Source organism: Panthera leo, chromosome C1 (genome assembly GCF_018350215.1).
Source record: "Panthera leo isolate Ple1 chromosome C1, P.leo_Ple1_pat1.1, whole genome shotgun sequence".
NCBI lineage: Eukaryota > Metazoa > Chordata > Mammalia > Carnivora > Felidae > Panthera > Panthera leo.
In genome coordinates this window covers 99,067,384-99,092,139 of record NC_056686.1, presented here as the reverse complement: position 1 = coordinate 99,092,139, position 24,756 = coordinate 99,067,384, and the positions used below count along the sequence as shown (strand labels likewise).

Below are 24,756 nucleotides of genomic sequence, written 5' to 3'. Positions count from 1 at the left end.
GGTCTAGGGGCTTAGTGAACTCCCTGACACTGTTTGCCAAATTTCTCTTTGTGCACGTTTTTTCTCTGGAGAAAGCTCGTCTCTTGCCTCCAATCTGCAAGGGTCCGGAACCCCCAGAACATAAACAGAACCTTTTGCTAATAACTGCTTCCAGAAGACCTCACCTTAGGGACTGACTCATCCAGCTTCTCCCTAATGTGGCCCAGGGGGCAGGAGAAGACCCCTCAGTGTGCTTTGACCTGTTGGGTTGATCCAACACAGCCCCCATTTTCTGTCCTTTTCTTCTGTTTCTTCCCACTTCCTTTCCTGCTTTGTGTCCCCTCTTCCCGTCCCACTTTTCCTCTTCCCCCCTCCTCTGCTGGCTCTCGTGTCATTTTCTTGTTTGCCTCTCCCGTGGTATTGATTTGACATATTAATCATTACAATGACAGATAAAAATTCCACTGTGCTTCATTAATCCAGAGGAAAATACCATGTCAGTGGGTGAGTGCTGTGGGGTGCACTGACACATTCCTCCGGGGGTCCAGGATAGTGGAAATTTCTCAGTATCCATTTGTAACAAAACAGGAGGCCATTGTGGGAGGCCACGGTGAGCCCGGTGGGGGCTGGGCTGGGGGAGGGTGAGAATGTGGGTGGGCTGGCTCCGATCGTGATCACATTAGTCACCCATCATGGACCCTGACAGACCTTGGGCTATTCAAGGACTCCAGCTGTAGAGGCTGAATTGTAAAACCCTATGAGGGTTGCCAAGACCAGAGCAGTGTGACTTTAATAAGGTTAAAGTTGGGCATTTTTACAGCTTTTATTCTGATAAGGTTCTTACTCACACGAGGGGGAACTAGAGAGGGTCTGTCCACACCTAGCCGGTCAGGGCTGGGGATGTGGTCAGGCACGGCCTCGTGTCCAGGCCCCTGAGGGTGTCTTTGGTTGTGCTGGGTCCAGGGTTCCAGACACGAGCTCTACCCTGCTCCCCAGAAACCCGTTCACCCACGTTTAGACTCTGGGACTGATAGGCGAAGTGAATCCAGGCATCGATTTCCGGGAAGAGTCCTTGAAACCAGCTGAGTTTATTAGAAGTGAATGGCCTGACATGGTAGTTACATTCCCAGCGTACTGCTGAATTCCAATGCCTTTGTTAATATCCTCTGGCCTAGGATACTCTACTGTCCATCTGGATCTGTCCATCCCTCAAATGGCCTTTCCTACCTTCATCCTCCCATCCTGACCCGGGGAGGGATTTAACACTCCCAGGGCCCTTAGACCATCCTTCTACAGCAGCGCCGACCCCCGGGTAATGAGTTCTTTGTGAATGTGATCTCACCACATCAGACCGGGAGCCCTCCATGTAGGGTCCTCCTGGGTCTGTGCTCCTTGAGTGGTCGGTAGGTACACCGTCGTCACCCACAAATGTTAAAGAAAGGAGGGATGATTTAGCAGGAGGCCCATCCCCTCTCCTGGGAAGACGGCTGAAATCCCACGTCTTCCGTTCGGCGATCATCTGCGCTCACGAAGAATGGTAAAAAGTATAATTTCTAAACAGGTCACTAGTTTCTTGGAGGAGGTCCACGCATCCACAGCGTCTGCCTGGGTCGTATGCCCATTCATGTTAAGTTTCGAATGCATCAGATGGCCTTGTCTGTGTCCATTATGTTGTGACGTGGAATCATTTACAAAGATCTTCCCTCAAATGGGACGAGTCAAGTGAACGACACTGATTACGTCCCCATCCTGTGTCAGAGCTGACACTAGGCCCTGCAGAAACGCAGAGTCGAGAAGTCCCTGTTGCACGGAGCAAGGTCGAGTTGTCAAGGAAATGTGGTGAGTGCACACGAAGTCCTTGTTTGTGTGCCAGCCGTGAACCATCGTGTGGGGATGCAAAGATACAGGCACAGCCTGGTCCCGTGAGAAGCTAAGCCATCCGTGGCTGGATGGGCTCTCAAAATGCACCTGAGGAGCCCTCCCATGGTGCTCCCTCATCTGGGAGCTGCCCTCCCATGGTGCTCTCAGGATGTCGTCGGGCAGCCGAAGCCACCAGTGGGATTGACTCCTGGGTCTGCCCAGGAGCCTGGACGAAGGGGCAATTACGGAGGGTCTGAGGAGGTACGGCCCCCCCCCACGGAGAAGAATCGGGCTGGTGGACAAATGTGTTCCCTTGATCCTCAGCCCTTGCCACCGGGGGAAAGACGTGTCCTTGGAAATGCCAGTCCTGGCCCCCCGCGTCTCCCTCAGCTGGCCCAAAGGAGCAATTCCCCTTTGCCCCTGGCCACCCCTTGCTTGTGAATGAGGAGTGTGACTCACACCAGCCGGGAAGGCAGTGCAGTTAGGTGAGGCTAATTCAAATGCCGGGCAGACACAAATAACACGCTTTCCTATGAATAGGCTCCCCAGCTGTTCTGCGGGAGGCCGGCCGGTTCTTATCCAAAGTACATTTGTTCTTATTTATGAGCCGCATCAGGCACCACTGGCCGCCTACCTTTGGCCCCTCAAGGCCAGCTTCGTGTTCTTTGTTCCCTAAAGTCTCACCCAAGTGAAATATTAACCGCTGGTGGGACAGGAGGGCCCGGGAGCCACCGAAGGCAGGGCTGGTGAAGGATACCTAGAGGGGGTGTTGTTCACTGACCTGGAATTTTCCATTCCTCTGAGGCTCGCATGACCAGGGCAGTGTTTTCTTTAAGCCACACAAAGATGGGTGTCAGGGTGCCATGTGCTAAAATAACTGGACGGTGGGTGACCACAGCTGTTTACAGCACCATGGTCCCTGGTGATACTAATCTTAGCGATTACAGGGGTGGCGGAATTATTAGGCCTGAAAGCCAGGAGAGCCAGGGCTTGGCCACGGCTCAGCTTCTAGAACGTCCCGGGGACCCATGGGAAGCCACTAGCTGTCTCGGGGCTTCTGTTTCCTCAGCTGTACAGGAGGGGCTGGGTGAGAACACAAAGGTTCTTCCCGGCTGGGACATTTTCCCCTCTGGTTGCGGATACCCATAAACTCCATTTATAGGGAGTTGTACTAACTGTCCCTCTTTATCACCCAAGAGGAGTCATTAGGGCCCGCCCTCTGCTACCTTTGCTTTTCTTCCTTCCCTTCTCTCCACCTGCCTCACTACGTATTAGCCACATTCCTTTTATCACACCTCCTTTATCTTGATCTTAGAGCTGAGGACATCCCTTTCAAAGCCGGAAGGCAAGTTAATCACGTGACTGTTGAGTCAAGTGGACCCTCATTTACCATCTCCTACCGCTGCGGCTTCCTAACTATGCGATCTCGGCCAAATTATTTGCTTTCTCTGCTTATCAACTCCCTCATCTATCAAAAAGGAATCATACCAGGGTTTTCATAAGAATTACACAATGTGCCTCATACACGAAGGCTTCATAAAGATGAGCCATTATACAATTATAATCTGAAAGTTACACACACAGAAAACTCATTCCTCTTCCCGAAGAAATTTTCCTTTAGTCTCTGTTTCTGTTCACAAGGATAATGGACTTTGGGTTTGATGTCACCTTGACTTTTCTCCTCACTTGTTCTGTGCGGTATCTCTGAAAGCCTTCCTTTCAGCTGCCCTGGGGTATGACATTTTTGGAGAGAAGGCCTGAAGGTCCAGGGCAAAGCAAGGGCTCAGCCCTTGGCTGAGATGGGGGCTACTATCTTTGGGAATTGCAAGAAGGTTTACTCATTCCCATACTTTTCTTGGCAGGGGGCAGGAGGGGGGAGGGGATTAGTTTGAATCATGGTTGATTGGCCAAGATTCCCTGAAAGTGCATGTGGACCTCATTGGTTGAGCTCAAATGGACCAAACTTTCTTGATTTTGCTCTTGACCTCTTACTGTCCAGAATCTGCCCTGGTACAGGTTCACGTTCCCTGGACACTGCAGGTTGTCATGGGGATCTTTCAGGGTGACATTAGCCTGAAAAGTGTAGGGGAGGTGGGGACTTCCCCATAGCCCACGTTATGCTTTGGGAAAAATTCTCTAATTGCTTCTTCTGGAGGATACAGAAGATGTGGGCACAGAGCCTAGTGGAATGCGAGCTGAGTTTTAGTTTTTACTTGGGCCAAGGGCCTTTGTGCAGGACCCAAACTACCCAACTTAAGTGGCAACCCTGGCGGTCACCCAGAAGATTCCAAGTTCCGTGAAGGCATGGTTCACAGCTCTCTCATCAGGGAAGCCTCGGTGCCCAGAAAAAGGCCTGGCACAGTGTAGATACTCACTAGGTGTTGTGGAGCGTTGAATGAATTAATGAGTGACAGGTGACATCTGCTTAGGGATGCCTGGTGTAATTGGTGCCCAAGAGCTTTGATGGCAACAGAGGGGGATAGTTAAGAGGATGTGCTTTGGAGTCAGACAAAACTGTTTGGATTTTGCCCCCCCCCCCCTTAATTGATGCATGATCTTGACTTCCCTGGATCTCGCCTTCTCCATCTTTAAAGCAGGGGCATATGAGCACCTGCCCTGTTCGTGTTGTGGTGTGGATTATCTGGCATGACTTCTGTAAATCGCCTGTATCAGCATTTGACAACAGGTTGTGTTGTAATGGATGACCCCTGGAGAGCACTGAGGGTGGGCATTCCCCGCCTCCCTAATCCGAGTTGCTTTAGCGTTGCCATATCGTGGAATCTTTCCAGTCATTCTCACTGGGGATCTCAGATATGGATTGAGGTGGCTTGTGGTCACAATGATTGGTTCGGTCCTGGCACCCACCCCCACACACTTACCGAGGCCTCAGAACCCATCAGGCACTCAAGCATTTCGTACTTCAGTTTCCCAGAAGAGGCACGACTTCTATTGGTTAGATTACAAATATTATCTTCAACAATTTACTGCTTCCCATTACTGTACCCCCAGTTGTTCTTTTGCTTGGTCTTGGAGATCTGCCATCATCACTGAGCTGATCTCATGCTATCAGCAAAGGCAAGGAAAACAATGGCCTCTCTGCAGGACTTTGCCCTCCCACAAGCTCCCAGGACCACAAAGCCTGCATGCTGGGGTGGAAAACTAATGTCCCTGGCTTCTGAGGATGTTCCGCTGAGAAATATAATACACACACATACTCACTGGTGTTGTGTCTGTGTTTTGAAAGCGCACAGCAGTCTGTCGCAGAGACTGTATTGGTACATTTCATCCTTCAGCAGCCTTGCAAGCGGGAATTTGTAAATGGCTCTGCAGAGGGGCTGGAAAAAAGTTGCCGGATAAATTCACGCTAGAGGGAAAAAGTGGGAGAGTTTTCGATCGGCGGCTGCATTTGTGTCTGCAGGGACCTAAAGAATCTCTTGACCTTTTTAAATCTACAAGTTTGCTGTTTGACAACATCAGTTGGCCCATGCTAATTGATCAAACCATCCAGTGATTTCCTGGAGGAGGGTGTGGGGTGTTGGAGGTTGTTGAGGGGAGAGTTCATGGAATAATGGAGTGAACACGGGACTGAGGGTCAAAACACTTAGGTTTAAATCTCTGTTCTGTCCCTGATTGGTTATGGGACTGATGGATGTCACTTCATCTGTGAGTGCCTCTGTTTGTCATATGAGAGCAGCACAGGGATGTGTGGAAATCATCAGAGGTTTTGGGTTGGAGCGTGTGCCCTGCACGTGGTGGGTGGGAAGCCACGAGAGATGGAACAATACAGCCCATATTCTTATTCTACAACCAACCACTTAATGGGGTCTGGGGGACACTGTGAGGGAAGGAAACAGACGAGAGATCTGTAGACGATTTGGAGCCTTTTTCCATGGGGTGGGGGGTGGGGGGGGGGGAGCTGTCTTGATGATTCAACAAATGAGCCTGTGTTTTCCTGCCCAGACGACAGATGCATAGCAGACAGTTACTTAAAAACGTCTTCTATTAAAAATAAGCCAGTTGTGAGAGGAAGGGAGGGGAGAGGTAGACAGAGCAGAGTGCCGAGAACACACAACTTGAGTGTGGATGTAGAGGTGAGACAGTGTGCAGGGGAGAGAGTGAGCTGGCAGAGAAGAACAGTAATGCCCAGACCTGCTGGAGGGGAGAGAGGAGGACCTGTAGAGGCAGGAGCACAGGGGGAGTGGGGGAGGGGAGGGGAGCAGGGGGGCGCCTCGAGGATTGGCAGTTTAAGCTCCTGCAGAGGGAGTCTGCGTATCGCCTGCCACAGGGATACTGGAGGACAGACCCCAGGACGCCTCTGGCAAGGAGGGTAGACACAACATTTAAGGGGAAGGGGCAAAAAAAAAAAAAGAAGCCTCAGTAATTAAAATGAACGCTATCCTAATGCCCCGACGTGTCACGATCATTCTGTCTATAGCTTACGTCAGGGATCATTCGTGAGGTCTTACATCCTGCGGCTTTGCACAAATGTATAATGACACGTATCCACCCTTGCAGTATCACACAGACTAGCTTCACTGTCCTAAAAACCCGTCTGTGTTCCACCACTGATCTTTTTATTGTCTCTATGGCATCGCCTTTTCCAGAATGTCGTATAATTGGCATCACATAGTATGCAGCCTCTTCAGATCGGCCTCTTTCACGCAGTAATGTGCATGTCAGTTTCCTCCGTGGCCTCTCATGGCTTGACAGCCCCTTCCCTTTTTGGTGCTGCGTGACATTCCACTGTCTGGATGAGCCACGGTTCGTTTATGCGCTCGCCCCCCGAAGGACATCTTGGTTGCTTCTGGATTTTGCCAGTTACGAATAAAGCTGCTATAAACTTCTATGTGCAGGTTGTTGTGGGACATAAATTTTCAACTTCTCTGGATAAATACCAAGGAGAGCAATTACTGCATGAATACGGTATTTTTTCTTTTAAAAAAAAAATCACAATTAATGAAAAAAAAAATGAAGGACCGACTATCAGAAATTTAAATAAAGACAGACGCTGACCTGGCATTGGTATGACGAGGCCTCCTCGCCTCCCTCTAATCCTGGCCCTGCTGGGTTTTACCCCTGCCGCCGAGCAGCTTTGAATGGAAACTTTCTGACGCATTCCACGTTTCTGATAGACTCTACCCCTAGTAGCTCCAAAATAAATTGGTCTTTTTTTTTTTTTAATCTTTATTTATTTTTGAGAGGTGGAACGTGAGCGGAAGAGGGCAGAGAGAGAGGGAGACACAGAATCCGAAGCAGGTTCCAGGCTCCGAGCTGTCAGCACAGAGCCCGACGCGGGGCTCGAACTCACAGACCACGAGATCATGACCTGAGCCGAAGTCAGATGCTCAACTGACTGAGCCACCCAGGTGCCCCAAAACAAATTGGTCTTTAGCGGGGTGGGGTGATGCCACCCCAGAATGTTGTGTAAGTACGATCCATTGACTGATAGTAGCCTGGGAAAATTAACACCCATGGCCTAGGCCTTATCCTGGCCCCCTTGCCTCTTCTCCGATAAAGGCGTTTATATAGCAAATCATTCACTGTGGGCTGAACCCTTGAGGCTAATAATGTATTCTTTACAACATGAGAAACGGCCACTGCCTTTTAACTTTCAAAATAAAACTTAGAGGAATGATGAACTATTCTACAATTGTGGGCAATATCAACACAGTGAGTAAACAGTAAGTTAAAAATACCCTCCTTGAACATGTCCTGTTCCTTCCAAACATCTATGTTGAAGGGCGGATACCTTGATGAAGGAAACATATTATTTATTAATCAGCAACATTCAAAGACTATAGATTTGATAATATAACAGTATGGAAAAGTGTGATCTTAAGGTAGAGGTAGTGAAAAAAATCCTTCATGTTAAGCTCTGGGTCTTTTCTTTCCTTTTTATAAATCCCTAGACAAGTAACTTATTCTCTCTGAGTGTTTCCTCGTCTGGAAAATGAGAACAGTAATGCCTGGCCTACTTACCACACCAAGCTGTGGTGACGATGAGATGAAATCATGGGAGTTAGGATATTTTGTGAAGCACAATGTGCCTTACAAATACAAAGAAATATTATTACTAACAGGAGTAATATACTTATGAAAGCAGAGATAGGAAACAGTAACCCTACAGGATACAAAAGCACTAGATTTCTAGGAATGTGCAGGTGGCAGTGAAATCGACCCTCCACAACCCTCACCCCCTGACCTAGAACCCGAAGAGCAGTGAAAAGGAAGAGCCTTCTAGAAGTTAAACTGGCCAAATCTCTCTGATGGATACGCTTGGCCATCTGTACTCATAAACCAAAACAATGTGAGTATTTGACTGATGGGTTTGGGAACACTCAAACTCTCATCAAGATGGTCTCGAGGGGCGCCTGGGTGGCTCAGTTGGTTAAGCGTCTGACTTCGGCTCGGGTCACCATCTCACGGTTTGTGAGTTCGAGCCTCGCGTCGGGCTCTGTGCTGACGGCTTGGACCCTGGAGCCTGTTTCAGATTCTGTGTCTCCCTCTCTCTCTCTGCCCCTCCCAGGCTCATGAGATGTCTCTCTCTGTCTCAAAAATAAATAAACATTAAAAAAATAAAGAATAAAAGATGGTCTTGACCTAACCTCAGGAAGATAGGCCCGAATGTGATTGCAAATTGGGAAGGAAGAACTTACTGGTTTGTTACTCACTTTGTCATACCCACGGTGGTCTATAGGGGACTCCCAACACAATCACCTGGGGATCGTGCATGTGTGGGTGTGGTTGTTAGAATGTGCATTCTGGGGTCCATACCCTAGGAACTGTGAAACAGAATCACTGGCGATGAGGTCAGAGAACCTGTACTTTTAATACATACCCCCAGGTTCCAGAACAACTACTTTTTAAAGGCTGTTTGATAACAATCCACTTAGGGGCATCTCTTCATCTTAAGGCAAAAGCAACTCTGGAAAGATTTCACAAGAGAAAAATAAATGACTTAAGGAGAAAACGACTTGTTTATAAAGGAAAATTAAATATGTATAGGATTGACTGTATGAAGTCATGGCTATGGCTTATAAATATTTGAAAAGTACAAATCCAAGTGGTGGAATCTAGATGTTTTATTTCAGTACCAGACGGCATAAGCAGGAATAATGGAATGATATAATTAAAGAGAACCTGGGCCAGACATCAAGGAAAACATCCTGACAGTATAAAAAAAAAAAAAAAAGTTATAGAATCATTTCACATGGTTAAGTCAATCAGAATATCTGCCCATTCAGTGGAAAAAAACAGTTGGGCGGCATTTGAAAAAAAACAACCAATTGAGTGTTTAAACCTTCTCCCTCTCTCTTTAAAAGCTGTTGTTTTGCCGTCCGAAGCTTTGTTATCCTAAGTCACAGGAATCAAGATGATTCTTAATAAATGAACATGTGGCTCCTGAAAAATGTTTAGGACAGGAACTGCCCACTGGTTCTGGCTGAGGTCTAGGATAAAGGGAAGCAGAAAGTTGACAGACAACTGAGCATTGGGATTTTGCCTTGGATCCCATCCTCGAAATGGGGTGAGCATCAAAGATACTGACATGTATTGAGAACTGACAGGCCCTGTGGGTGTCCGTTTATGGAAGAGGAATTCAAGCTTAAAAGTATAAATTACCACCTGGGTGGCTCGGTCGGTTGAGCATCTGACTCTTGATTTGGGCTCAGGTCATGTTCCCAGGGTTGTGGGATCAAGCCCCGCATCGGACTCCATGCTGAGTGTGGAGCCCGCTTACGATTCTTTCTCTCTCCCTCCTGCCCCTCTCCCCTGCTCACATGTTCTCTCTCTCCCTCTCGCTCTACCCCTCCCCTGCTCACTTTCTCTGCTCTCCCTCAAAATAAAGAAATAAACTTAAATAAATACGTACGTACATGCATAATAAAATAGGTAATAAAAAAAGTATAAATTACTAGGAAATGAAAAGCCTGGGGTTTGAACTCTCATCTGTCTGACCCAAAATAGATGCTTTTCCTCAAACAGGTCTTGGGTTCAAAGCACTGTATTCCTCACTGGTATTTCTTTCCGCACCTAAAGATTGCCGAGGTGAGCTAACAAGTAACGGCACACACAGATGATCAAACTGTCTCCAAGAGACCTTGATACTGGGAAGTTCTGTGAGAAATGACTCCGTTCGGTTCATTTCAGGTCCCGCCGGTGTCCACGAAAACTCAGTGTTTCGGAGTGCTGGTAAAGTCAGAGTGAATGGAGCACCAAGTCGAAGGGGATGCCATTTGGGCGATGTTGTAGGCCAAGAGGAGGTCTTGGAGCCAGGAACAATAATGTTGGAAATGAGTCCTCCTGTTTACCGCCCCTCCTCCCTTTCTTCCTCCTCCTCCTCTTCTTCCTCCGGCCTCATCCCCATCACCCCCATCCCTACTGCTGTCAGCAGCAGCACCGCCGTCATGAATTTATGAAGAAAACTGGGATATGTGTAATAAGTCTTCATCAACATTACTGGCCACCACTTCCAACGTAAAGACCCGAAGCAGTGTTCTTCACTGGAATGTTCTCCCTCTCATCCCACACGAAGTAGACCGATTATGCTGACAGAAAACCAGAATGAGAGCCATCATTCCTTCTTCTAGGCTCTGCAAAAGGACAGCCGTCTACTCAACCACCTACCAAACTGCTGCTAAGGCTTCAGAATGTCTTGAAAACGAAACCAGATAAAAAAGCAGATCGGAAGGGAGCTCGGCTGTCTTCACACACCCTTGTGTGAAGACACAGAACCACTGGGGTAAAAGAAAGGAGCGCCTGGTCAGTCCAGACAGCACAGGGACGATTTGTGTCTCCCTCCGCATCTGGGCCCGGGGACACGGTCCGAGCGGGCGCCTCAGGATCTGCCTCACACATAAACACATGACGCATATAGAGCTGCCATGAAGGCTTTAGCTCCGCCGGGATATCTCAGACTTGAGAACCTGCTGATACAAACAAGCGGAGAGGCTTGGTCTCAAGTCAGAGGCTTGTTTTTGGAAGCGGAGAGCTGACGGACAGCCATGGCTCTCCACAGTGCCCTAATTGCGCCCTTGCCGGGAGGCCTAGCAAGCCCTCTTGGGGTCCCTGGGGCTTGGAGCCAGCCCTGCTTAGGTAAGAGCTCTGCAAATGAGCCCCCTTGGGCCTGCAGACGCGTAAACAGCTTTCCACAGACATTCAGACACAAAGTCTGCGTTCACACGAGCAGTTCAGACCCGTGAGTGCAGGAGAGGGGCTGGGCCTGAGGAGTGAGCCCAGGGCAGGGGTCCCAGGCCACCTCCTGATTTCTCAGCCAGCCTTCAGACAGGCTAGGAAGGACAGGAGACCAGAACCAGCTCCCATAGGACTTGGGGAAGGGATGTATAATCAACATATGGGCTGGGATTGCCCCAGTAAAGACAAGTTTTGCTGACACAGTAGAAGGAGAGGAAAGGGAAAGAGACTGGAGAGAAAGAAAAGAGGGAAGCGTGAAGCTACGTAAAGAGCTGAGTGAATCGGTTGGGTCATTTTTTTTTTTTTTTAATGTTTACTATTTTTGAGAGAGAGAAAGAGTGAATGAGCAAGTGGGGGAGGGGCAGAGGGAGAGAGTGATGGAGAATCCAAAGCAGGATCTGTGCTGTCAGCAGAGAGTCCAATGTGGGGCTCGAACTCACGAACCAGGAGATCATGACCAGAGCCCAAGTCGGACGCTCAACCGACTGAACCACCCAGGCACCCCACTCAAGTAGTTTTCAAGGTACTTACTGTTGTGAGGGGCATGGGAAGAAGGTTCTTCTTTGTCTACCCAATCCAGAATTACACTACAAATTTAAGTGGAATTAGCAAGCAATCCCCAAGTACTGGGGCATCTTGATTAATAACAAAATAAAAGAAGTTGAAGGGAAAGTCTGACTGGGAAAGCATACACTGAAAACACTTGACTGTCACTGGGGCCATGTCTCTACATTTTACACAACTAACCACATTAGTGGAGGGAGAACTATCTTAAGTATGGCTGATGAGAATGTCCCCCTCCTGTGGACTGGGTTGGCTTTGTGCCTTGACTTCCCATTCTGGGCATGGCTGCCATGACACTTGCTCCTATGTCTTGCCCCAAGTCTCCCTGATGCCTTCACTTCTGCAGCATCATGGTTGCCTTCAAAAGGAGGGATTCTTCCTTCCTGGTGGGACCCCTAGCAGGATCCCTGGGTTACTAAAAGCAATACTGACTTCTAAGCGTGCTCTCCAAAAGACCTCTTTTTCCAGCATGGCTGCCTTCCAGCCCATCCTTGTGTCTTCTGGTCTTGCCAGTCAAGCCTGTAAGGGGAAAGGAGCGTCAGACCTTCCTGGTTCCATTAAAGAACAGAGAGGGGGTGGTAAGGATGGAATGGAACATGAGAGAAACACGTAACGAATCCATAGTTATCATCCAGCATCCTGCCAGCTGCCCCAAGGAATTTTGCATTTTCTCATTCTAAAATTTTACCATCATCTGTCACTTAATACAAAACAGGCATAGCAGTTAAAGTGAGTTCGAAAATTCAAAATCCATTCTTCTACGGAGTTCACGAGAACACAGCCATGTTCCCGCAGGCAAAGGAACACCCCCCGCCCCACAATAATCGGAGACAAAAGCTCTTCAGGCGAGGAGGTTACTTTGGTGGCAAACAGGGTAATCTGTTACTCTAGCAAGATCATACCTTCCCGGGATCCAGCGAGGCAGATAGGACGATACAGTGAAAAGAGCACAGCATTTGGGGTTAAGCAAGTTTGGACCCCAGGGCTTCTTCCTACAGGACATGTAACATTCGGTAAACTAGTTAAATTCCCCGAACTTCAGTTTCTGTAGCCAGAGAAAGATGGGGATGATACCTATTGCGGGGTTATCCTAAGGCTTATATAAAATGATGTATGGCACTTGGATATAGCAGTTACTCATAAATGGTGCCGCTTCTGACCTGACAGCTGTCTTCCCTTTACAGATAAGAACTGGCCCATATTGAGAGCCTACTTTGTGCTGCTCACTGGCCGCAGGCTCTGGCTGCATCAGTGACACCTACTGTGTACTGAGAACATAAAATGTGTTGGTTAGGTGCCTTACGACTTCACTGGTGATCCTTCCCATAATGGCTTTGCACGGGAATGTATCGTTATCCTCATTCTACAGATGAAGTAAACAGTGGCCCAAGTGTTCATAGAACATCCTTCTAACATTTGAGCCGCTCTTTGGCTGGTCCCCCAGCCACTTTCCAGATCATGAGGATTACTTGAGGATTACTTGCTTATCTTGGATTTAGGGTTGCCAGATTTAGCAAATGAAAATATTGGATGCCTCATTAAATGGGAATTTCAGATAAACAACAAATAAAATTTTAGCGTAGGTATGTCCCGGGCGACCTTTGGGATATACTTACACTAAAAAGAGATTCAGGCATTCCCATGAGTTGCATGTACAGCGTTCTCCTTGCTCTAGTAAGAATGACCACATTTAGACACACTGGGCTGTGTTTTTCCATATCCTGACAAATAGTGTCTACCCTACGATCTGTGCTCCTGGCACATTCTCTAACTCAGAGGCGTCAAGCACCCACCAGGGTGGCTGTGTAATGACCGTCAATCAGAAAATGCCAAATATCATACGGCTTCACTCATATGTGGAATTCAAGAAACAAAACAGATGGACATAGGAGAAGGGAAGAAAAAATAAAAATAAGATAAAAAACAGAGAGGGAGGCAAACCACAAGAGACTCTTAAATACAGGGAACAAACTGAGGGTTGCTGGAAGGAACTTGGGTGGGGGGGTGGGGTAAATGGGTGGTGGGCATTAAGGAGGACACTTGTTGGGATCAGCCCTTAGTGTTATACGTAAGTGATGAATCACTAAATTCTACTCCTGGAAAAAAAAAAATGACCATATGTGCATTTTCACTAAAAAAATGAGCCCCTCTGCATTTATTTCTGCTGAGACCTGTAAATATTTTATTTGCTGCCGCTGCTCCGTTAAAACCCCCAATTTCACCATGCTTGCACTGGCAAATGTTTGAAGTGTTCAATTTTAAAACAGCTCCAGCTCACTTTTAATTAGATATTTAACTTACTTGGCCGCTAGCCAACGATTCCAGGATATTTGTTTCTGGCTTGATGAGAACGGCAAAGGGACCGTTTGTGCACAAAATAGCTCACTGGTTGTCTTTGTTTTCAGTGATGACTTTGCTCTCCAATGCCAAGGGCGTTCGCTGCCCAGCAGGTTCCATCTCAGCCTCCAGTGGAAGCTGTTCTGATGCTCCCCTTCTATTTTGATGATGCCCCTAGAAACACCAAAGATGGGACAGCAGAGGACACAGCAGGCCGGGGAGTTGAGGAAATTGAGACCGAGTGTTGAAGGACTATACTTGAAAACTTGAAGATATTGGAGCTGGTCCCTGGGTTGCCTTGGGGAAGCGGCAGGCCAGGGAGAAGGGTCAGGCTGCCCTTTGCCTATGCCCGGGGAGAAGGTATGGAGAATTTTAGCCCAGGTTGCCCCATTATGGGGCCCTCACGGTCCCAGATGCTCCCATTTACTTTCTTTTCTTGTTTTCAGGAAAACAAGAGAAAGGGATTCCTGCATCCATACTCCCACCAAACTCAGTTACGTAGGGCGGACCCTTTCCACCCATGAAGCTTACATCCCCCGATCTTGGTAAATTCTCAAACCTGCAAAGACATTCCTAGAATATTACTGTGCTTAATTATTTCATTTTCTCTCACTTCAGGGCTACCTTTCAGCTTTTCTAGACAGGTCTTTGTAGAGATCGACTAACCACTTATTTGTAGGTCTTGTTCGGAGCCTGGACTTGTTCAAGGCCTGGATCTGAGTTGCTGCCACCTTGGTGTCCTCCATAAGTTGATTACGGCTCCTATTTGGAGGAATGAGTGGGTTTTTTTAATGTTTCTTTATTTTGAGAAAGGGAGAGAGAGTGCACACACACAAGCAGGGGAGGGGCAGAGAGAGAGGGAGAGAGAGAACCCCAAGCAGGTTCCCCAAAGTCAGTGCAGGGCCCTACGCGGGGCTCGAACCCAGGAACCACGAGCTCGTGACCTGAGCTGAAATCAAGAGTCGGCCTCCTAACCCACTGAGCCACCCAGGTGCTCTAGAACGAATGATTTTTTTTTTTTTTTTTTTTAATCTCTTTGCTTCCATCGTTGGCACCAGCTGTCGGCACTCGTGTGGCATTCCTTTTTCATAGAGACACGTGAGTTTTTGTCATTTCTGAGAGGTTCTATGGGAACAGCAGCAAGTAGAGGGTAAGAGACCTGTGATGTGATGCAGGTCCCTAGCAGCTGGCTCGGCTCACTCACTAACCAAGGGACTGGTGCTCGTCGACGAACTTCTGAGTAGTTCCCTTGACTCAGCTTTGTGCCTCAACACAATTAGAAATTATGACCCGTTAGAGATGTCCAGACAAACAGCTCGTATGAAGTCCAGGAAAGCCAATTCCAAGTGCCCGGAATTGCCTTGTATAGTTCTGTATCCCTGACTTGGCTAGAACTGGCCATTTACCAAATGACCGCTTTATCACGGTCCCGTGCTGTATGGTGAAAAGGCAGGTGAGGCTATGGTTGGTAATAATTCTAACCCCAGCACCGTTGCCAAGTACCTATCCTATGCCAAGGGCTGTCCATTAGACTCTGCCTAGCGGTTAGGGCGAAACTCCTGGGATTTGAACCCTGCCTCTGCAGCCCGCCAGCTGGATGACCTTGAGAAAGTTACTCAATGTCTCTGTGACTCCACGTCCTCGGTGCTTAAAACAGAGCCTGGCATGCAGTGGGTGCCACGTGTCCGGGACTAAGTGTTCACAACTAGTTCAGGTATCTGTCCGGGTGGGGGCTTTGGGTGGGTTGCCTCTAGAGAAAAGGCAGAGGCACCTGACAAGACGTCTCTCTTCTAGACCGTCTTAGCAGCTCTGCGTTACTTTCTGCCCTTTCTTCAAGCAGACAGCTGCTACAGGCTTAATTAGGGACCAAGATGCCAGGTTGGATCTTGAGGGGAGTAACTGATCTTCAGTAACAATAGAGAGCTGGCTGAAGTTTATTTACTCTTGTGGACAGCCAGCGGAAGCTGGGCCAGGCCAGTCGCTCAGAGGCTAACCGGTCGGGTTCCCTGGGTCCGGTTGGCCCTCGATGTTTCTGAGTCCCTGAAATACAACCACTGAGGAATGGGGGGAGACACAGGCGGAGCTGGAGGGTGGCTTCTCCCTGAGGGGGGCGCCTGGAAGGAAGGTGTGAGGCGCACAGAGGTAGGAAGAAGCACAGAGGGGTCAAGAGTTTTCCGCCGTGGAACTCGGCGTCCAGATTAGCCCTGATCTTAGAGTCTCTTGGGGTCTGAAGGTCCAGGACGGCTGGAGGCTGCGTTGGGAGGCCCATCTCTCCAGACGTGGCCTCCACAGGGTCCAGTGCTCACCCTCTGTGTGTGGGGTGGGGACCCAGGGTTCCAACATCTCGGTACACAGGTCCCTTCGGCAACGGACCCGAAAGCTGACTGCTGACTTTTTGAAACGGGCATCAGAGGGAGCTGAGCTGTAGGGGTGGCGATGCTGTCCTTGACTGCTAGGGGCTGGAGCGGGGACTCTGTCAGCTGAGCTGACATCCCTTAAGAAGACCAGCTGGCTGGGCTTTGGCAATTTGCCAAATCACGGGAGCCAGAAGCAGATAAAGATCCTGGGTACAAAATCAGGAATTTGAGAACTAGAGATGAGGGCAAACGCCAAGTGGGCTGGGTGTCAGGAGAGGGTTTGCTCGTCAAGGGAGGACAGTGTGGCTCGCGGATGGGTCAGCGGAGCTCCGGCCAAGAGCCTCAGGCCGGCGGTCTCCTGGGCTCAGCCACTCCGCTGTCCTGCTGCGTTCCTCCGTTCGTGTGGCCTGGCCTGAGAGGAAGAGAGGTGGCCCGCTGGGCTTTTGAGCCCAACCGTAGCTATTCGAATCCTCAAGCAGGTCTGTTTCTCCAAAGTCTCCTGCGCCTGAAGGAATAGGGGTTTTAGATGCCCCCCTCCCTCCCTGTGCTGTAGCCGCGATCACATTTGGCAGAGGAGCGACGATTGTTGGCCACGCTCTGGGTGCGGGGACGGTGTCTTCAGACCCTCTCTGGTCAGGCACCTGCCGAAAGCCTCCCTGCTGAGTTGGTTCCTCTTGGGTGATGGGCAGAGCACCCCAAGCAACCTTGTGATGGGCCGGAGTCAGCAGGAAGAATAGAACCTGCTGGAAGGTGGGGTCCGTTGACTCCCCTTTCTTCACAGCTCCCAGACTGATGGCAAGTGCCTGGGTGGAAGGAGAGGCCGCTGGCTGCCTGTTCAGACGGGCGCATCAGAGCACGGGGCCTGACCGCTCAGAACAGTTCGTCTTTTTACAATGGAGCATGACCCTAACGATTTAAAAACAATAGCACTGGCCTGGAAATAGTAGAACAGTGACACAACATGGGCATCAAATTGGTCTTCTGAGTTTTTCGCACGGGACGCAGATTTTGAAGTGAACTTACTCTGTTCCGGTCGGAGCTCACCTATATGCTTCTGTGCCAGAGGGAGAGTTTGCTGTTCCCAGCTGAACCCCTGTGCTCTGCAGGCCTTCAAGGGAGCCTTGCCTTGTTAGACTCTGGCAGGGTCAGGGGTACCTGCTGGGCGGGCCCCAAGGCCATCTGCACCCCGAAACACTGCGGACTCTGGAACCGGAACTGTTCTCTATTCTCTCGGGAACACGTAGGGTGACCTCCAGGGCCTGTCCTGGCATCAGGCTGTTCCTGGAAGGGATGAGGTCACAGAGGGTTGGGATTCCAAGGGCCCTGCCCCAGCTGCACCCTGCCTGCCATCGGCTCAAGTGCCCGCACGATGCTGATGGGAACACGCAGCTGGGAGGCATTTGTTGTGGAAACAGAGTCACAGATGGCCACACGTTCCATCCCGCTGGGCTGTTCTCTTCGCTCAATTTTCACAGGGGCGAGGATAGAGTAGTTGGCGCTATAAATAAGCTGTCCTGAGTAGCCGCTGTCCAATTTACTGGCTTTGTGAGTGTGACACATTGGCTCAGAGGAATGGCAGGGTCTCCCTGAAGAGAAAGGCTGAAGGCCTTTCCCCTCGCCCCTCGGTCGTGCAGAGGCACATCTGGTAACAGCCACCAGCCTTACCCATTCTCGTTGGCCACACTTGTTCAAAGTACTAATATCGTTTTGAAACAGCTCCCAACTCAGAGATAGATCATGAAGTCCTACCGGCTCCAGGCAGCCTTGGCTGGGGGGTGGGGGTGGGGGGGTTGGTTCATAAGGGCTCCTGCATTCTAGATGTACCCAGGGCCCTTCCTGTCCTGCCATCATGTGACCCTGTGATGCTCCCTTTTCTTCAACTTGTCCGTACATACCGGCAATTCCGGGGCGAGCCTTTGGGCCACACTTCCAGGCAGTAGGAGGAGAGGAGGCTGGTATTGAAAGTCCCGAGCAGCTACCCCTGTGGAAGAGAACTTGGAAGTATCTCACAAGATTACATATGCACTGACCCTTCGACCCAGTGATCTCACCTCTAAGATTCTATCCCAGGGGCGCCTGGATGGCTCAGTTGGTTAAGCACCCGACCTTGGCTCAGGTCATGATCTCACGGTTCGTGAGTTTGAGCCCCACATCGGGCTCTGTGCAGATGGTGTGGAGCCGACTTGGGATTCTCTCTCTCCCTCGCTCTCTGCCCCTCCCCCACTTGTGCGCGCGTGCACGCACACACGCACACACACTCTCTCTCTCTCAAAATAAATAAACTTTTGAAAACTAAAACTCTATCCCAAAGACATATTGGCAAGGATATAACAAGATGATACTCAAGGCTGTATGTTGAATCAGTGTTTAGAGAGCAAAGGACTGAAAAGTAACCAAATGTCTATCAATAGGGAAATGATTGAATAAACTATGGTATATCCATACAGTGGAGTATTATACAGCTGTAAAAAAGGCACGAAGGACAATTCCATATATTGCTATGCTGTTATCTCCAAGATCCAGTGTTAGATTAAGTTGGAAGAAGATGTAATGCATTTTTTTTATCTGAGAAAGGGGGGGGGAATACACATATTTATACATATGTGCTTCTTTTTAATTTTTAATTTTTTCTAAGAGAGAGCATGAGTGGGGGAGAGGGGCAGAGGGAGAGAGAGAATCTAAAGTAGGCTCCAGGCTCAGTGTAGAGCCTAATGTGGGGCTCAGTCCCACAACCCTGGGATCATGACCTGAGCCAAAATCAAGAGCCAAAATCAAGGACACTCAACCAACTGAGCCATCCAGGCACCCCACATATTCTTCTTTAAATGGTCTCTATTGTGCCTCGTTCATAGGAGATGCCCAAAAAAGTACTTGTTGAGTGTATGCACAGAATAGAATATGCTGATGAGAAATCAGCCCCACCATGGTTTTGCCATTGATCCTAGTTCTAATGGCCTGCAGAAACACAGAGCAAGCCTTCTTCCTCTTCTGTGTACCCTCTACCCAGCCTTCAAATATTTGAACGCAGAATATTCTCTTTTCTGGCAGTCCCCATACCTATTCCTCATGATAAGTCACTAAGACCACCTCTCAATCCTGGTGTTTTCCTCTGAACAAGCTCCAGCTTTTCTAGAGCTGGTAAGGAAGACACAAACTAAATAGGGACCGTTGCTTCAGCGCTGTCTCCAGAATACAAATATGTAAGGATGTTATCTGAGAAGACTAACCCTTTAATTTATGGTCACCAAAGGTCATTTCAACTTACCTATTTCTCTTATTCATCCATCCATCCATCCATCCATCTATCGATCCATCACTCTCTATTCATTTATTTGACACCTGTTCCTTGCCAGCCACGAGGCCAGCTCTTGGGCATACAAAAGTAAATAAGGCCAGCTCCATTTAACATAGTATGATTGTTGGAAAACCTTTAAACATTGGAGAAGCCAAGTAAAAAAAAAAAAGCTTTGAGATACTGGCACTGGTACTTTTTTCTGTGAAATCTTGGGCATGTTATTTAACCTCTCTGAACTTCAGGTTCTTACTTACAAAATGGTGATAGCAACAACTGCCCCAAAGGATTGTTGTAAGGATTAATGATATAATGTCTGTAAAGTGCTTATTATAACGGCTGGAACGTAGTAGTTGCTCAGTTAACATTCTTTCCCTTACGTCACAGTTTGTCTGCAAGAATGTGTGTTGAGGGGGGAGCATGGGTTAATTTTGGTGGGGGTGGGTAGGGATTTGGAAAAATCTGGAACGTGGGCGTGCCGTGTGGGGGTGGAGCATTTTGGCAGCTGGAGCAGCGCATGGGTTTTGGGCACTGACCAGGGTGAAGGCAGAGAGTGAAAGCTGTCAAGGGTGAGTTTGTGTGTTGAGGTTGTGTGGGAGGGAAGGCGGCTGAAGAGTACCTTCGCCATGTTGCTTGAGACCTGGCTGTGTTCTGTGAGCAGTAAACAAGGATTGTTTGTTTTGATGAAAATAACCAGCCATGGGTGCTCTGGGTCTCTGTTTTTGTTTGTTTGTTTTCACATCACTTCAGAACTTATTTGATCTCTGTTTGATCGAGCATGGGTGGCAGATGAAACACGAGATCTAAAATACTGTACTGTGACTAGTGAGTGGCCATGTAAGCAGGGCCCTAGATGTCCTTTCGGGGCAGGTCGCAGTTTAGGGTGGCCTCACAAGCAGGCTCTGGGGATCTGAGAGGCCACAGTGGGCCTGGGCCTGTAAAAGGAGCCTCTCTGTGACAGTCCTGCAGAATGGATGAAGAGGACGGGAGTGTGCTCCTCCTTCGGTGCTAGGAAGAAGGAACTGAGACTCTTTGGCCATGGCCTCAAGTGGACCTCCGCTAAGGACGGAGGCGCAGGGCAGGAGAAGGCTGTGAGAGAACCTGCTGGCTTCCCCTCAGCGCACAACACTCCCTAGCCCCTCGTTCCACAGGAAGACGTTCTGGGGGAAGGTCTCTGCCTTGGCCTTGCTTCCTAACCCCACCTCCTTACACAAAGGCTCTCAGCATCTGGACCCTCCCAGCTTTGAATCTGGGCTTGAGCTTCTTATCCCGCTCTGTCTAGGCCTGGCGTTTGGTCCAGGCCTGCCAATTCCATTTCTGACTATATTAAAGACTCCTCCCTCTGGAATTGCTTCGTGTAGTGATAACAGCAGTTGGGGGGGGAGGGTGGTGTGGGTGGTGGAGGAGAATGGAAGAGAAGGAAATGTAAGTGGTTTTCTCCCACTAGGAGTTGGTGGACAGGGGCAGGGATCGATCATGTCCAGCCTGGGCTTTGAGGATACATGGCAGGGGCCCAGACTCCGGCCCTGTCTGGGCACACAGACCAGACATCTACATTTGGCCTCTGGTTTTGCTTCCTTGGCCTCCCTTTCCTTTCTGTCCCCCTCCCCGATTTCAGCGGCTCCTGCCCTGTTTGCCTACACTGAGGGCCGAGCCCAAGCAAGCAACCAAATAAAGTTGGTGCAGTGGCCTGGATGGAGGGCTCTCCAGGGAGAAGAGAGGGCTGTCCTCTGGCAGCCTGGCTGGAGAAGTCCGCAGGATGGTGCTCACAACAAACCCCACATGGAATCTCTGGAACCTGCTGCCTAGTGAATTCGACGTGATGGAAGGATGCTTCTTTGAGCTGAAAGCAGGTTGTGGGAGCCTTTGTGTCTACACAGCCACGATGGATTCCTGCCCCCTCCAAGGGGGGAGAAAACCGCTTCTCTTTCCTTCTCTTCCATTCCTCTCCCCACACTGCTATCCCCACATGAGGCGGAGGGATCTGAATTCAGCTCATCTCAAAGCAATTTGAAATGACACATGCAAGTTCAAAGTACTCTGCAGGCTGCCCTCGACGACTTCCCAGAAACCAGCACCCCTCCGAGGTCATTAACACAGGCACTGGGTGGGCCTCCCAGGCAACGTTTACATAATTCATGGACTCAAGTCTCAAGTGAAGGGAGAAACAAGAAGGGTCACATGGCTTCACAGTGTTGAACTTGGAAAGTGGAGTTTTCATCTCCATTGATCTGTTTCCCCATATGCCAGGTGGGGTAGGTTTTATAGCAGGACAAATGGGTTAAATAAGATGCGGGTTAAGTATGGAGCATAGGGAGCATCTGCTTCATAAACGTGGCTGCTGAAGGGGCGCCTGGGTGGCTCAGTCAGTTAAGCATCCAACTTCAGCTCAGGTCATGATCTCGCAGTTTGTCAGTTCAAGCCCCGCATTGGGCTCTGTGCTGACAGCTCAGAGCCTGGAGCCTGCTTCTGTGTCTCCCTCTCTTTCTGCCCCTAACCTACTCTCATTCTGTCTCTGTCTCCCTCAAAAATAAATACACATTTTAAAAAACTAAAAAAAAATTTTTAATATATTCATATGAGTAAGTTTAAAAAAATAAAAAATAAATAAAGTACAAAGTGTTGGTGGCACCTGGGTGGCTCAGTCGGTTAAGCATCTGACTTTGGCTCAGATCATGATCTCACGGTCTGTGAGTTCGAGCCCCGCGTCAAGGCTCTGTGCTGACAGCTCAGAGCCTGGAGCCTGCTTAGGATTCTATGTCTCCCTATCCCTCTCTCTCTGCCCCTCCCCTGCTCACGCTCTGCCTCTCTCTTTCAAAAATAGACATCAAAATAAATAAATAAACCAAAAAATGTGGCTGCTGGAGTCATAATTACTATTATGGCCCACGGTCAGTGGAGCGTGGCACCATGGCATCATCAGTAAAGGGACTGGACCCCGTTAGCTTGAAGCTTTGGTTTTTCTCCACTCCTCCTCTGGCAAGGCCCCTTTAAGGTGCTCTCCTTTATGGCCTAGGATAGTCACATTGGTTCAGAGTCAGCCGTCCTCCCGGTTGGTTGTTTTCAGAACCAGTGTCAGCCCTGAGGAAGACTTAGCTCTGGGTTCAAATCCTGCCTCTGCCTCTGTGTGACCAATGGGGGCAAATTACTTCCCTCCCTGACTCTTACTTCTCTACCTGTAAAACTCCTATCTCATAGGACTGTTGTAAGCATTACGTGAAAGAAGCGTCTGTAAAGAGGTTAACACAGAGCTAGTTTGGCACAGAGCAAGTGCTTGTTGAGTAGCCATTAGAATTAATTATCATCTTAGAGAGCTGGAAGTCTTAAGAGAGGGGGAGGATTCGGGGCTCCTGGGTGGCTCAGTCGGTTGAGCGTCCGACTTAAGCTCGGGTCATGATCTCACAGTCTGTGAGTTCGAGCCCCGCGTCGGGCTCTGTGCTGACAGCTCGGAGCCCGGGGCCTGTTTCAGATTCTGTGTCTCCCTCTCTCTCTGACCCTCCCCCATTCATGCTGTGTCTCTCTCTGTCTCAAAAATAAATAAACATTAAAAAAAATTAAAAAAAAAAAAGAGAGGGGGAGCATTCAACTCTCAAAAAGAGAAGAAAGCAAGCAAAGCAGGTGTGCCCTGACCCTATTCTCCATCCGTGGTCTTTGGCCTGCAAATTCACTCCATCTAAACCCTCCTTGCCCTGGTTTCTGTTTTCTGGAGAATTTCCTTGGTGTTTAAGTCCCCGGCACATCTCGTCGGAGTAGGCATGAATACTCCCATTTTGCAGACGAGAAAACTGAGATTCACACACGTAGAGCGATTCAGGCCCCGTTTCCGGTGATAAGAGAGCCAGGACCTCAGTCCTCCCCCTGCCACAGGCAGTGCCACACAGGTGCTTCACTCACGCCGTCTCCTGGGCCACTCCCCTGCGCCCCTGACCCAGAGCGGCCCTCAGGCGGATGAGGTCCCACCTTCCAAAGGCTCCACCTTGCCACCAGACTAACACTTTGGGAACCTCGCAACTGACAAGTCTGAGACGTTATGATTGTGAAAAATTGCAGGGTCCCGCTGGGATTTTCACGTATTAAGTCCTCGAGCTGTTCTGTTTGTACAACAGGGAACTTGTCAACCGCTGAGCACTTCTGTGTCTCTTGACAAAATTCTTGACGCCGCTATATATCTCATTCCTTCATCTTTTGCCCTCTGGTCTCTCTTTCTCTCTCTCTTCTATTTTCTAGGCAGAGCAAACGGAGCTTCCGAACTGACAAGATCCTCATCTAATAAATGGTGGAGAAGATTAGTCGCGACAGGGCTCAGATGTGAACCGATTTTCCTGCAGGCTGAGACTCCTGCTTAAGATCCACTGGGGGTTATTAGCGGAGCCTGTAAGATGTTGGCTATGCAGAGTGATGTGATATGTCAGCAGTGCGGGAATATCAATGCTCGGCCCGAATTCAGTGGAGAGAAGCAGAGCCGAGGATGCTTGGGGGGCAGGGAGGGACACCTGATTCTCGGCCCCCACTTGACCAACGGCAGAGTTCACTGCACAGCGTCAGGGGCAGGTGTCTGGCCGGCAGAGGGAGGCACAGATGTGGAGTGGGCCAGGAGGGGCTGCTTTGAAGACTGTGCCTGGGGGGTGGGGGGGTGAGCATTTCATCTTCGTTCACTGTTCACCGGAACCATCTGACTTCACGTACCAACACTGAGTGCTTCCTCTGTGCTGGGCAACCCCTCTCTCCGAACATCACAGCACCTGCCGCTTATCTTAAGCACCCATTTCATTCATCCTGGCATGATAGCCAGCTTTTTATAATCTTCCGCTGGGTTTTAAGTTTCTTGAGATCAGAGACTCTGTCTGACTCATCCCTGGCCTTTGAGCCTTGCAAGAATAAGTACCTAGCATGCATTTGCTGAATAAATGAATTAATGCATCAAGGAACCAGTCAATTGCTTAGTAAGTATTTATCGACTATGTACTCTAATAGAGTTTTGGCAGGATAATCCGTTTTCTGTGCTAGAAGCTCCTAGGCAGGCTCCTCCTGATAAAGAGACCGTCCTTCTTTATTACTTGACTGTCTCTTAAAGTGGTTGAAATTTGTAGGCATAATACGTGAGGGGCTAAGGCAAAGTGATTATAATTTGGTGGGTGGGATTGAGTCCCTATGCTGTGGTTGAGATGTAAAAGC

General features: G+C 49.1%; 2 long non-coding RNA genes across 12 annotated transcripts in view; one reads left to right on the top strand and one right to left on the bottom strand.

Annotated features, from left to right (window-relative positions):
• Window positions 1-24,478, top strand: part of LOC122228512 — a 30,204-nt gene extending 5,726 nt beyond the window's left edge. The window contains exon 3 of the long non-coding RNA XR_006206637.1: window positions 23,809-24,478. This is a non-coding gene — a long non-coding RNA (uncharacterized LOC122228512). The remainder of the gene's footprint in view (window positions 1-23,808) is intronic.
• On the bottom strand, window positions 1,052-17,589 carry LOC122228511. 11 transcript variants are annotated; one of them, XR_006206631.1, is made up of 9 exons: window positions 15,092-17,589; window positions 14,599-14,694; window positions 13,897-14,106; window positions 12,498-12,587; window positions 12,028-12,114; window positions 11,563-11,618; window positions 5,059-5,174; window positions 4,719-4,785; window positions 3,320-3,567 (listed from the first exon to the last, which is right to left on the bottom strand). It is a non-coding gene; the product is annotated as an uncharacterized LOC122228511 (long non-coding RNA). The 11 variants fall into 11 exon arrangements; XR_006206626.1 differs by having other exon boundaries at window positions 3,321-3,567; window positions 5,059-5,203; XR_006206629.1 differs by having other exon boundaries at window positions 3,321-3,567; window positions 5,059-5,203; window positions 15,141-17,589.
• Window positions 24,479-24,756: the final 278 nt, after the last annotated feature.